The sequence below is a fragment of the Agelaius phoeniceus genome, chromosome 6 (genome assembly GCF_051311805.1).
Source record: "Agelaius phoeniceus isolate bAgePho1 chromosome 6, bAgePho1.hap1, whole genome shotgun sequence".
In the NCBI taxonomy this organism is placed as follows: Eukaryota; Metazoa; Chordata; class Aves; order Passeriformes; family Icteridae; genus Agelaius; species Agelaius phoeniceus.
In genome coordinates, this window is record NC_135270.1 from 55,522,043 (window position 1) to 55,533,936 (window position 11,894).

Genomic DNA, 11,894 nt, shown 5'->3' on the forward strand with positions numbered 1-11,894 from the left:
TCATTTGATCCTATCTCCTTTCCAGAGTGTTTGGAAGCCTTTCTTTTTGGATTCGCAAGATTCCGTTTCCCTTCCCGAAAGGAAATGAAATTTCCTTTCGGGAAGTGAAACGGAATCTTGCGATTTCAATGGGGACCAAGAGAGGAATCTTTGGTGCATGTCCCTGCTCTGAATGACATGCCATGCCTTTTGATGGCTTGAACTTTGGGAAAGATTTTTTCCTTTTTTTTTTTAGTTTTTTTGAAGCATCCATGCCATGTCTATTATACCTTCCCCTCCAAGCTTTGTCTTCTTCCTTGACTTTTTCCCCTGCTTTTGCAACGTCTGTGAGCTCAGTTTGGGCATGTTTTGGTTTTTTGCACTGCTCTGATAGAATCCCGGTCCATTTTCTCATCCTCACTAAATTGCCCAAATTTCCACATTTTCTTTTTTTTCTCCTCCAATTGCAATTCCTTTGATGCTATCTCCTTTCCAGCCTGTTTCTAAGTCCTTCCTTTTGCTTTTGGCCTTCAGCGGGGATCACTTTTGGCAAGCTTTGCTGCATCTGCCTGCACTTGATAGCGTACGGGAAAGATTTTTTTTTTTTTTTTTGAAGCATCCATGCCATGTCTATTATACCTTCCCCTCCAAGCTTTTTCTTCTTCCATGACTTTTTCCCCTGCTTTTGCAACGTCTGTGAGCTTAGTTTGGGCATCTTTTGGTCTTTTGCAATGCACCTTATTTCCTCTCAGACCATTTCTTGAAGATAGTACAACGCCCCATTTTCTGGTTTTTTGGGGTTTTTTTCAGTTGCATTTCATTTGATCCTATCTCCTTTCCAGAGTGTTTGGAAGCCTTTCTTTTTGGATTCGCAAGATTCCGTTTCCCTTCCCGAAAGGAAATGAAATTTCCTTTCGGGAAGGGAAACGGAATCTTGCGATTTCAATGGGGACCAAGAGAGGAATCTTTGGTGCATGTCCCTGCTCTGAATGACGTGCCATGCCTTTTGATGGCTTGAACTTTGGGAAAGATTTTTTCCTTTTTTTTTAGTTTTTTTGAAGCATCCATGCCATGTCTATTATACCTTCCCCTCCAAGTTTTGTCTTCTTCCTTGACTTTTTCCCCTGCTTTTGCAACGTCTCTGAGCTCAGTTTGGGCATGTTTTGGTTTTTTGCACTGCTCTGATAGAATCCCGGTCCATTTTCTCATACTCACTAAATTGCCCAAATTTCCACATTTTCTTTTTTTTCTCCTCCAATTGCAATTCCTTTGATGCTATCTCCTTTCCAGGGTGTTTCTAAGTCCCTCCTTTCGCTTTTGGCCTTCAGCAGGGATCAATTTTGGCAAGCTTTGCTGCATCTGCCTGCACTTGATAGCGTACGGGAAAGATTTTTTTTTTTTTTTTTTTTTTTTTTTTTTTTTTTCTTAAACATCCATGCCATGTCTATTATACCTTCCCCTCCAAGCTTTGTCTTCTTCCTTGACTTTTTCCCCTGCTTTTGCAACGTCTCTGAGCTCAGTTTGGGCATGTTTTGGTTTTTTGCACTGCTCTGATAGAATCCCGGTCCATTTTCTCATCCTCACTAAATTGCCCAAATTTCCACATTTTCTTTTTTTTCTCCTCCAATTGCAATTCCTTTGATGCTATCTCCTTTCCAGCATGTTTCTAAGTCCTTCCTTTCGCTTTTGGCCTTCAGCAGGGATCAATTTTGGCAAGCTTTGCTGCATCTGCCTGCACTTGATAGCGTACGGGAAAGATTTTTTTTTTTTTTTTTTGAAGCATCCATGCCATGTCTATTATACCTTCCCCTCCAAGCTTTGTCTTCTTCCTTGACTTTTTCCCCTGCTTTTGCAACGTCTCTGAGCTCAGTTTGGGCATCTTTTGGTCTTTTGCAATGCACCTTATTTCCTCTCAGACCATTTCTTGAAGATAGTACAACGCCCCATTTTCTGGTTTTTTGGGGTTTTTTTCAGTTGCATTTCATTTGATCCTATCTCCTTTCCAGAGTGTTTGGAAGCCTTTCTTTTTGGATTCGCAAGATTCCGTTTCCCTTCCCGAAAGGAAATGAAATTTCCTTTCGGGAAGGGAAACGGAATCTTGCGATTTCAATGGGGACCAAGAGAGGAATCTTTGGTGCATGTCCCTGCTCTGAATGACGTGCCATGCCTTTTGATGGCTTGAACTTTGGGAAAGATTTTTTCCTTTTTTTTTAGTTTTTTTGAAGCATCCATGCCATGTCTATTATACCTTCCCCTCCAAGTTTTGTCTTCTTCCTTGACTTTTTCCCCTGCTTTTGCAACGTCTCTGAGCTCAGTTTGGGCATGTTTTGGTTTTTTGCACTGCTCTGATAGAATCCCGGTCCATTTTCTCATACTCACTAAATTGCCCAAATTTCCACATTTTCTTTTTTTTCTCCTCCAATTGCAATTCCTTTGATGCTATCTCCTTTCCAGCATGTTTCTAAGTCCTTCCTTTCGCTTTTGGCCTTCAGCAGGGATCAATTTTGGCAAGCTTTGCTGCATCTGCCTGCACTTGATAGCGTACGGGAAAGATTTTTTTTTTTTTTTTTTTTTTTTTTGTTAAGCATCCATGCCATGTCTATTATACCTTCCCCTCCAAGCTTTGTCTTCTTCCTTGACTTTTTCCCCTGCTTTTGCAACGTCTCTGAGCTCAGTTTGGGCGTGTTTTGGTTTTTTCCATTTTCTCATACTCACTTAATTGCCCAAATTTCCACATTTTCTTTTTTTTCTCCTCCAATTGCAATTCCTTTGATGCTATCTCCTTTCCAGCGTGTTTCTAAGTCCTTCCTTTTCCTTTTGGCCTTTATCGGGGATCAATTTTGGCAAGCTTTGCTGCATCTGCCTGCACTTGATAGCATACGGTAAAGATTTTTTTTTTTTTTTGTTAAGCATCCATGCCATGTCTATTATACCTTCCCCTCCAAGCTTTTTCTTCTTCCATGACTTTTTCCCCTGCTTTTGCAATGTCTGTGAGCTTAGTTTGGGCATCTTTTGGTCCTTTCCAATGCAGCTTATTTCCTCACAGACCATTTCTTGAAGATACTACAACGCCCAATTTTCTGGTTTTTTGGGGTTTTTTTCAGTTGCATTTCATTTGATCCTATCTCCTTTCCAGAGTGTTTGGAAGCCTTTCTTTTTGGATTCGCAAGATTCCGTTTCCCTTCCCGAAAGGAAATGAAATTTCCTTTCGGGAAGGGAAACGGAATCTTGCGATTTCAATGGGGACCAAGAGAGGAATCTTTGGTGCATGTCCCTGCTCTGAATGACGTGCCATGCCTTTGGATGGCTTGAACTTTGGGAAAGATTTTTTCCTTTTTTTTTTTAGTTTTTTTGAAGCATCCATGCCATGTCTATTATACCTTCCCCTCCAAGCTTTGTCTTCTTCCATGACTTTTTCCCCTGCTTTTGCAACGTCTCTGAGCTCAGTTTGGGCATGTTTTTGTTTTTTGCACTGCTCTGATAGAATCCCGGTCCATTTTCTCATACTCACTAAATTGCCCAAATTTCCACATTTTCTTTTTTTTCTCCTCCAATTGCAATTCCTTTGATGCTATCTCCTTTCCAGCGTGTTTCTAAGTCCTTCCTTTCGCTTTTGGCCTTCAGCGGGGATCACTTTTGGCAAGCTTTGCTGCATCTGCCTGCACTTGATAGCGTACGGGAAAGATTTTTTTTTTTTTTTTTTTTTTTTGTTAAGCATCCATGCCATGTCTATTATACCTTCCCCTCCAAGCTTTTTCTTCTTCCATGGCTTTTTCCCCTGCTTTTGCAATGTCTGTGAGCTTAGTTTGGACATCTTTTGGTCCTTTGCAATGCAGCTTATTTCCTCACAGACCATTTCTTGAAGATACTACAACGCCCAATTTTCTGGTTTTTTGGGGTTTTTTTCAGTTGCATTTCATTTGATCCTATCTCCTTTCCAGAGTGTTTGGGAGCCTTTCTTTTTGGATTCGCAAGATTCCGTTTCCCTTCCCGAAAGGAATTTCCTTTCGGGAAGGGAAACGGAATCTTGCGATTTCAATGGGGACCAAGAGAGGAATCTTTGGTGCATGTCCCTGCTCTGAATGACGTGCCATGCCTTTTGATGGCTTGAACTTTGGGAAAGATTTTTTCCTTTTTTTTTTTAGTTTTTTTGAAGCATCCATGCCATGTCTATTATACCTTCCCCTCCAAGCTTTGTCTTCTTCCTTGACTTTTTCCCCTGCTTTTGCAACGTCTCTGAGCTCAGTTTGGGCATGTTTTGGTTTTTTGCACTGCTCTGATAGAATCCCGGTCCATTTTCTCATACTCACTAAATTGCCCAAATTTCCACATTTTCTTTTTTTTCTCCTCCAATTGCAATTCCTTTGATGCTATCTCCTTTCCAGCATGTTTCTAAGTCCTTCCTTTCGCTTTTGGCCTTCAGCAGGGATCAATTTTGGCAAGCTTTGCTGCATCTGCCTGCACTTGATAGCGTACGGGAAAGATTTTTTTTTTTTTTTTTTTTTTTTTTTTTTTTTTTTTTTTTTTTTTTTTGTTAAGCATCCATGCCATGTCAATTATACCTTCCCCTCCAAGCTTTGTCTTCTTCCTTGACTTTTTCCCCTGCTTTTGCAACGTCTCTGAGCTCAGTTTGGGCATGTTTTGGTTTTTTGCACTGCTCTGATAGAATCCCGGTCCATTTTCTCATCCTCACTAAATTGCCCAAATTTCCACATTTTCTTTTTTTTCTCCTCCAATTCAATTCCTTTGATGCTATCTCCTTTCCAGCGTGTTTCTAAGTCCTTCCTTTCTCTTTTGGCCTTCAGCGGGGATCAATTTTGGCAAGCTTTGCTGCATCTTCCTGCACTTGATAGCGTACGGGAAAGATTTTTTTTTTTTTTTTTTTTTTTTTTTGTTAAGCATCCATGCCATGTCAATTATACCTTCCCCTCCAAGCTTTGTCTTCTTCCTTGACTTTTTCCCCTGCTTTTGCAACGTCTCTGAGCTCAGTTTGGGCATGTTTTGGTTTTTTGCACTGCTCTGATAGAATCCCGGTCCATTTTCTCATACTCACTAAATTGCCCAAATTTCCACATTTTCTTTTTTTTCTCCTCCAATTGCAATTCCTTTGATGCTATCTCCTTTCCAGCGTGTTTCTAAGTCCTTCCTTTCGCTTTTGGCCTTCAGCGGGGATCAATTTTGGCAAGCTTTGCTGCATCTGCCTGCACTTGATAGCGTACGGGAAAGATTTTTTTTTTTTTTTTTTTTTTTTTTTTTGTTAAGCATCCATGCCATGTCAATTATACCTTCCCCTCCAAGCTTTGTCTTCTTCCTTGACTTTTTCCCCTGCTTTTGCAACGTCTCTGAGCTCAGTTTGGGCACGTTTTGGTTTTTTGCCCTGCTCTGATAGAATCCCGGTCCATTTTCTCATCCTCAGTAAATTGCCCAAATTTCCACATTTTCTTTTTTTTCTCCTCCAATTCAATTCCTTTGATGCTATCTCCTTTCCAGCGTGTTTCTAAGTCCTTCCTTTCTCTTTTGGCCTTCAGCGGGGATCAATTTTGGCAAGCTTTGCTGCATCTGCCTGCACTTGATAGCGTACGGGAAAGATTTTTTTTTTTTTTTTTTTTTTTTTGTTAAGCATCCATGCCATGTCAATTATACCTTCCCCTCCAAGCTTTGTCTTCTTCCTTGACTTTTTCCCCTGCTTTTGCAACGTCTCTGAGCTCAGTTTGGGCATGTTTTGGTTTTTTGCCCTGCTCTGATAGAATCCCGGTCCATTTTCTCATACTCACTAAATTGCCCAAATTTCCACATTTTCTTTTTTTTCTCCTCCAATTGCAATTCCTTTGATGCTATCTCCTTTCCAGCGTGTTTCTAAGTCCTTCCTTTCGCTTTTGGCCTTCAGCAGGGATCAATTTTGGAAAGCTTTGCTGCATCTGCCTGCACTTGATAGCGTACGGGAAAGATTTTTTTTTTTTTTTTTTGAAGCATCCATGCCATGTCTATTATACCTTCCCCTCCAAGCTTTTTCTTCTTCCTTGACTTTTTCCCCTGCTTTTGCAATGTCTGTGAGCTTAGTTTGGACATCTTTTGGTCCTTTGCAATGCTGCTCATTTCGTCACAGACCATTTCTTGAAGATACTACAACGCCCCATTTTCTGGATTTTGGGGTTTTTTTCAGTTGCATTTCATTTGATCCTATCTCCTTTCCAGAGTGTTTGGAAGCCTTTCTTTTTGGATTCGCAAGATTCCGTTTCCCTTCCCGAAAGGAATTTCCCGAATGGAATTTCCTTTCGGGAAGGGAAACGGAATCTTGCGATTTCAATGGGGACCAAGAGAGGAATCTTTGGTGCATGTCCCTCCTCTGAATGACGTGCCATGCCTTTGGATGGCTTGAACTTTGGGAAAGATTTTTTCCTTTTTTTTTTTAGTTTTTTTGAAGCATCCATGCCATGTCTATTATACCTTCCCCTCCAAGCTTTGTCTTCTTCCTTGACTTTTTCCCCTGCTTTTGCAACGTCTCTGAGCTCAGTTTGGGCATGTTTTGGTTTTTTGCACTGCTCTGATAGAATCCCGGTCCATTTTCTCATCCTCACTAAATTGCCCAAATTTCCACATTTTCTTTTTTTTCTCCTCCAATTCAATTCCTTTGATGCTATCTCCTTTCCAGCGTGTTTCTAAGTCCTTCCTTTCTCTTTTGGCCTTCAGCGGGGATCAATTTTGGCAAGCTTTGCTGCATCTTCCTGCACTTGATAGCGTACGGGAAAGATTTTTTTTTTTTTTTTTTAGTTTTTTTGTTAAGCATCCATGCCATGTCAATTATACCTTCCCCTCCAAGCTTTGTCTTCTTCCTTGACTTTTTCCCCTGCTTTTGCAACGTCTGTGAGCTCAGTTTGGGCATGTTTTGGTTTTTTGCACTGCTCTGATAGAATCCCGGTCCATTTTCTCATACTCACTAAATTGCCCAAATTTCCACATTTTCTTTTTTTTCTCCTCCAATTGCAATTCCTTTGATGCTATCTCCTTTCCAGCGTGTTTCTAAGTCCTTCCTTTCGCTTTTGGCCTTCAGCGGGGATCAATTTTGGCAAGCTTTGCTGCATCTGCCTGCACTTGATAGCGTACGGGAAAGATTTTTTTTTTTTTTTTTTTTTTTTTTTTTGTTAAGCATCCATGCCATGTCAATTATACCTTCCCCTCCAAGCTTTGTCTTCTTCCTTGACTTTTTCCCCTGCTTTTGCAACGTCTCTGAGCTCAGTTTGGGCATGTTTTGGTTTTTTGCACTGCTCTGATAGAATCCCGGTCCATTTTCTCATACTCAGTAAATTGCCCAAATTTCCACATTTTCTTTTTTTTCTCCTCCAATTCAATTCCTTTGATGCTATCTCCTTTCCAGCGTGTTTCTAAGTCCTTCCTTTCTCTTTTGGCCTTCAGCGGGGATCAATTTTGGCAAGCTTTGCTGCATCTTCCTGCACTTGATAGCGTACGGGAAAGATTTAAAAACTTTTTTTTTTTTTTTTTTTTGTTAAGCATCCATGCCATGTCTGTTATACCTTCCCCTCCAAGCTTTGTCTTCTTCCTTGACTTTTTCCCCTGCTTTTGCAACGTCTCTGAGCTCAGTTTGGGAATATTTTGGTTTTTTGCACTGCTCTGATAGAATCCCGGTCCATTTTCTCATACTCGCTAAATTGCCCAAATTTCCACATTTTCTATTTTTTCTCCTCCAATTGCAATTCCTTTGATGCTATCTCCTTTCCAGCGTGTTTCTAAGTCCTTCCTTTCGCTTTTGGCCTTCAGCGGGGATCAATTTTGGCAAGCTTTGCTGCATCTGCCTGCACTTGATAGCGTACGGGAAAGATTTTTTTTTTTTTTTGAAGCATCCATGCCATGTCTATTATACCTTCCCCTCCAAGCTTTTTCTTCTTCCATGGCTTTTTCCCCTGCTTTTGCAATGTCTGTGAGCTTAGTTTGGACATCTTTTGGTCCTTTGCAATGCAGCTTATTTCCTCACAGACCATTTCTTGAAGATACTACAACGCCCAATTTTCTGGTTTTTTGGGGTTTTTTTCAGTTGCATTTCATTTGATCCTATCTCCTTTCCAGAGTGTTTGGGAGCCTTTCTTTTTGGATTCGCAAGATTCCGTTTCCCTTCCCGAAAGGAAATGAAATTTCCTTTCGGGAAGGGAAACGGAATCTTGCGATTTCAATGGGGACCAAGAGAGGAATCTTTGGTGCATGTCCCTGCTCTGAATGACGTGCCATGCCTTTTGATGGCTTGAACTTTGGGAAAGATTTTTTCCTTTTTTTTTTTAGTTTTTTTGAAGCATCCATGCCATGTCTATTATACCTTCCCCTCCAAGCTTTGTCTTCTTCCTTGACTTTTTCCCCTGCTTTTGCAACGTCTCTGAGCTCAGTTTGGGCATGTTTTGGTTTTTTGCACTGCTCTGATAGAATCCCGGTCCATTTTCTCATACTCACTAAATTGCCCAAATTTCCACATTTTCTTTTTTTTCTCCTCCAATTGCAATTCCTTTGATGCTATCTCCTTTCCAGCGTGTTTCTAAGTCCTTCCTTTCGCTTTTGGCCTTCAGCGGGGATCAATTTTGGCAAGCTTTGCTGCATCTGCCTGCACTTGATAGCGTACGGGAAAGATTTTTTTTTTTTTTTTTTTTTTTTTTTTTTGTTAAGCATCCATGCCATGTCAATTATACCTTCCCCTCCAAGCTTTGTCTTCTTCCTTGACTTTTTCCCCTGCTTTTGCAACGTCTCTGAGCTCAGTTTGGGCATGTTTTGGTTTTTTGCCCTGCTCTGATAGAATCCCGGTCCATTTTCTCATACTCACTAAATTGCCCAAATTTCCACATTTTCTTTTTTTTCTCCTCCAATTGCAATTCCTTTGATGCTATCTCCTTTCCAGCGTGTTTCTAAGTCCTTCCTTTCGCTTTTGGCCTTCAGCAGGGATCAATTTTGGAAAGCTTTGCTGCATCTGCCTGCACTTGATAGCGTACGGGAAAGATTTTTTTTTTTTTTTTTTGAAGCATCCATGCCATGTCTATTATACCTTCCCCTCCAAGCTTTTTCTTCTTCCTTGACTTTTTCCCCTGCTTTTGCAATGTCTGTGAGCTTAGTTTGGACATCTTTTGGTCCTTTGCAATGCTGCTCATTTCGTCACAGACCATTTCTTGAAGATACTACAACGCCCAATTTTCTGGTTTTTTGGGGTTTTTTTCAGTTGCATTTCATTTGATCCTATCTCCTTTCCAGAGTGTTTGGAAGCCTTTCTTTTTGGATTCGCAAGATTCCGTTTCCCTTCCCGAAAGGAATTTCCCGAATGGAATTTCCTTTCGGGAAGGGAAACGGAATCTTGCGATTTCAATGGGGACCAAGAGAGGAATCTTTGGTGCATGTCCCTGCTCTGAATGACGTGCCATGCCTTTTGATGGTTTGAACTTTGGGAAAGATTTTTTCCTTTTTTTTTTTAGTTTTTTGAAGCATCCATGCCATGTCTATTATACCTTCCCCTCCAAGCTTTGTCTTCTTCCTTGACTTTTTCCCCTGCTTTTGCAACGTCTCTGAGCTCAGTTTGGGCATGTTTTGGTTTTTTGCACTGCTCTGATAGAATCCCGGTCCATTTTCTCATCCTCACTAAATTGCCCAAATTTCCACATTTTCTTTTTTTTCTCCTCCAATTGCAATTCCTTTGATGCTATCTCCTTTCCAGCGTGTTTCTAAGTCCTTCCTTTCGCTTTTGGCCTTCAGCAGGGATCAATTTTGGCAAGCTTTGCTGCATCTGCCTGCACTTGATAGCGTACGGGAAAGATTTTTTTTTTTTTTTTTTTTTTTTTTTTTTTTTTTTTTTTGTTAAGCATCCATGCCATGTCAATTATACCTTCCCCTCCAAGCTTTTTCTTCTTCCTTGACTTTTTCCCCTGCTTTTGCAATGTCTGTGAGCTTAGTTTGGACATCTTTTGGTCCTTTGCAATGCAGCTCATTTCCTCACAGACCATTTCTTGAAGATACTACAACGCCCAATTTTCTGGTTTTTTGGGGTTTTTTTCAGTTGCATTTCATTTGATCCTATCTCCTTTCCAGAGTGTTTGGGAGCCTTTCTTTTTGGATTTGCAAGATTCCGTTTCCCTTCCCGAAAGGAAATGGAATTTCCTTTCGGGAAGGGAAACGGAATCTTGCGATTTCAATGGGGACCAAGAGAGGAATCTTTGGTGCATGTCCCTGCTCTGAATGACATGCCATGCCTTTTGATGGCTTGAACTTTGGGAAAGATTTTTTCCTTTTTTTTTTTAGTTTTTTTGAAGCATCCATGCCATGTCTATTATACCTTCCCCTCCAAGCTTTGTCTTCTTCCTTGACTTTTTCCCCTGCTTTTGCAACGTCTCTGAGCTCAGTTTGGGCATGTTTTGGTTTTTTGCCCTGCTCTGATAGAATCCCGGTCCATTTTCGCATACTCACTAAATTGCCCAAATTTCCACATTTTCTTTTTTTTCTCCTCCAATTGCAATTCCTTTGATGCTATCTCCTTTCCAGCGTGTTTCTAAGTCCTTCCTTTCTCTTTTGGCCTTCAGCAGGGATCAATTTTGGCAAGCTTTGCTGCATCTGCCTGCACTTGATAGCGTACGGGAAAGATTTTTTTTTTTTTTTTTTGTTAAACATCCATGCCATGTCTATTATACCTTCCCCTCCAAGCTTTGTCTTCTTCCTTGACTTTTTCCCCTGCTTTTGCAACGTCTCTGAGCTCAGTTTTGGCTTGTTTTGGTTTTTTGCCCTGCTCTGATAGAATCCCGGTCCATTTTCTTATACTCACTAAATTGCCCAAATTTCCACATTTTCTTTTTTTTCTCCTCCAATTGCAATTCCTTTGATGCTATCTCCTTTCCAGTGTGTTTCTAAGTCCTTCCTTTCTCCTTTGGCCTTCAGCAGGGATCAATTTTGGCAAGCTTTGCTGCATCTGCCTGCACTTGATAGTGTATGGGAAAGATTTTTTTTTTTTTTTTGAAGCATCCATTCTATTATATCTTCCCCTCCGAGCTTTGTCTTCCTCCTTGACTTTTTCCCTGCTTTTGCAACGTCTGTGAGCTTAGTTTGGGCATGTTTTGGCCCTTTGCAATGCAGCTCGTTTCCTAACTGGCCATTTCTTGAAGCTTCTAAAACGCCCGATTTTCTGGTTTTTTGGGGTTTTTTTCAGTTGCATTTCATTTGATCCTATCTCCTTTCCAGAGTGTTTGGAAGCCTTTTTTTTCGGATTCGTAATATTCCGTTTCCATTCTCGAAGGAAATAAATTACAACTGCCTTGAACTTAAAGCTTTAATCCTTTGAAAATATGGGGTTTTTTACCTAGTCTCTATAGTATAATCTTTAGAGATACATTATTATAAGCCTATTTTTCATTCAAAGCATATTAGCTGTTTCTCATACAGAGCTACTTGTTAGTAAGATTTTTAAAAATAAATCTTTTCTTTACAGTAACCCTTTAGCAATTTAGATGAGCACTCTGATTAAAAGAGAAAGAGCTTCTTAATTAATAATCTTGCTGATTCTCCCTATAGCTTAATTAAAATAAACAAGCAGCAGAATTTTAATATGAGCATTTCTAATAAGATTTTTTTTTAATCAGCTCTTTTTACTCCTAATACTTCTAGCAAAAAGTGGCTCTTTTCTCATTAGGCTTTCTCATTTCTCATTAGGCTTTTTCATAGGGCTGAATCCTTCACTTGTCCTGTTAGGATAATTACAGACAAATGTACAAGTTTACCAGAAAGATTGTGATGTCCTAAAGGGGATACATTAAGTTGTTTACTTAAATTTAATGTAAGCCTCCTTTACCTTTGGGGATACTGCTTATTTGTACAAAAAGAAATACAGAAACCAACAACAAATTAATTCAAGTAAACTGCAAATGCGGTTAATATTATTTTTCTAT